This window comes from Porites lutea, chromosome 5 (assembly GCF_958299795.1).
Source record: "Porites lutea chromosome 5, jaPorLute2.1, whole genome shotgun sequence".
Taxonomy (NCBI): Eukaryota; Metazoa; Cnidaria; class Anthozoa; order Scleractinia; family Poritidae; genus Porites; species Porites lutea.
In genome coordinates, this window is record NC_133205.1 from 8,183,383 (window position 1) to 8,186,014 (window position 2,632).

Below are 2,632 nucleotides of genomic sequence, written 5' to 3' on the forward strand. Positions count from 1 at the left end.
CGTGGGGTGATTTTCAAGCGCGCTCGCGTTTCGCTCGCTCTACTATCCCTGAGCAAAAATGGGGGACTACTCGTAGTCTAACCCTTGTTGGAAAAATGGACTGCGTGACCGTCACGCTGTGAAAGTGAACTTTATTTCTTTGATCTAGTTACTTAGTGATAAGCTGTAATGACGTGATGTAAGTTTAGGATTTCAAAGCCATGTGCGAATTAAGGAGATCTGGTGATTGTAATCATCCTTATAGCGTGAACATTAAATTGTGAAGTGATTCGAGTCTGTTGGTCGTTTTAACGTGAATATTATCGGGAAAATCTCTTGTGTTAGAAGCAATCGGAAGATTCCTGACACAAACTGGCACCTCCGACGGGACCGTGAGCGAAACGAAACAAAGCAAGGGAAACAGACCTGAAGCTAGAACAATAACGAGACAACAATGGAGGCGTTGACCTCGGAGCTGGACGTGCAACTTAAACTTCTTATGTTTACTCAAGGGAAAACTAAGGGAATCGTGGAGAAAGCAAACACCGAAGGAATCGAACGACATCGTGATGCTCTTCGAGCGATTGTGAAGAGGATCGAAAGCGTAAAAACGCAGATCGAGCAAGCGAAATTGGAAAGTGGCGTTCAAGTTGACGAGCTACCTAAATGGAGCGCTGGAGTTAAGGCACAACAAGCAACGGTTGACGAGGAAATCACGTATTTATCGCAAGCACTCGTTGAAATCAGGTATAAAGCAAGTTTGGAAGCGAAGAAATGCGAAGAAGAGCTGGTCGAGAGAGATCGAGACAAACAACTACAGTTCGAGCGCGCACAGCTAGAGCAGAAGCTGGAATTTGAGAAGATGGAAGAAGCGAGGAAATGTAACATGGGTCAAGTTGCGGCGTCGCCCGCTCCAGTGAAAAGCGCTAAATTGCCAAAGCTGGTCATCACTAAGTTTAGTGGAGGGTTAACAGAGTGGCCACGTTTTTGGAATCAGTTCGAAGCTGAAATCGATCGTTCAGAAGTGGCAGCCGTGACAAAGTTCTCGTACCTCAAGGAGCTTGCGGATCCCAAGGTTAAAACCGCCATTGATGGCTTGCCCTTCACGACAGAAGGATACCAGCGGGCTAAAAACATCCTAAAGTCTAAATATGGTCAGATGAGCGAGATTTTAATCGCGTACGTGCAGAACATCATGGCGCTTCCAATGATTACTGGCTCACATTCAAGAGAGATCCATGAGTTCTACGAAAAGTTGTTGTTTAACGTGCAGTCTTTGGAGACACTCGGTAAATTGACAGAAATGAATGGATACGTGAAAATGTCTATTGACAAGGTGCAAGGGATCAGGGGCGATCTGGTAAGGACAGACGACAACTGGAGAGAGTGGGGCTTTCCAAAATTCGTGGAAGCCCTAAGAAAGTGGACAGAGAGAAATCCTATCCCTGCCAAACGTGAACCGCCCGAGAAGCCGCCTGACCGGAAAAAAGCCACCTTTCCCGCGAGACAGATCATTTCAAGCCCAGCAGAAGGACGAACGAGTGCGAGGGTGTGTTTATTGTGAGAAACCTGACCACAAATCAGTTGATTGCAAAACAGCCGCATCAGTCGATGAGCGCAAGCGAGTGCTAAGCAACAAACACCTCTGCTTCAATTGCACTGGGACCAGACATAAGACTGTAGATTGCAGATATCGTGTATTATGTCAAGTCTGTCAGAAGAAGCACCACACCTCCATCTGTGATAGGCTTGGTGAGCAACTGATGACGGCCACCTCAGCAGGAAAAACAGCGGTGATACATCCAGTGGTGGTTATGAAGGTCCAAGGTGTGAAGTGTCGTGCGCTGTTGGACAAGGGGGCGGGCAGTTCCTACGCTTCAGCAGCACTCCTCAAACTCATGAAAGTTCGCCCTTATCAACGCAAGGTACGCCAAATGGATATGATGTTAGGAGCGGTTACCAAGCAAGTCAAAATATTTCAAGTGCAAGTCAGTTCAACCTCTGGGGACTTTTGTTTAGACACTGAAGTAACCAAAGTGGATAAGAATCAAGTAATCTCTTTGGAAAACCCTCGCTACGAGTAGTGCTTGGCCAAGTATGCCCACCTAAAAGGAATTGAAATGGAAGACAAGGAACTCTAAGGATATCATGCCAGTACATCTCATCCTGGGAGCCAGTGATTATGCGAAAATCAAGACCGAAACTGCACCCCGTGTTGGAGCCCTTGGTGAGCCTATAGGAGAGAAGACCAAGTTCGGTTGGACCATAATGTCTCCTGGGAAGGAAGTGGATTTAACTCCAATGTTCTGCACACAGACCTCACACGTAGACTATGACAACTTATGCAAATTAGATGTACTGGGCCTGGCTGATACGTCCACTGGTGACCAAGCTGAAGTTTATGCAGAGTTCAAGGAGCAGTTGACACAGGATGCAGAAGGATGGTATGAGACAGGGCTTCCATGGAGAGGCAACCATCCTCCCCTACCCAGCAACGAAGTCGGAAATCTTCGACGGTTGGGGAACCTTGTGAGAAAGGTACGCAGCCAAGGGACAATTGAGCGTTATGATCAAGTCATCCAGGATTAGATCGATGCTGAAATAGTTGAAAGAGCCTCAGGACCTGTGACCGGGAGTCGAGAGTTTTACATCC

At 47.0% G+C, this 2,632-nt stretch overlaps 1 pseudogene; it reads left to right on the plus strand.

Annotated features, from left to right (window-relative positions):
• The first annotated feature begins 1,174 nt into the window (after positions 1–1,174).
• LOC140937847 (uncharacterized) overlaps positions 1,175–2,632 on the plus strand; it is a 2,865-nt pseudogene continuing 1,407 nt past the window's right edge.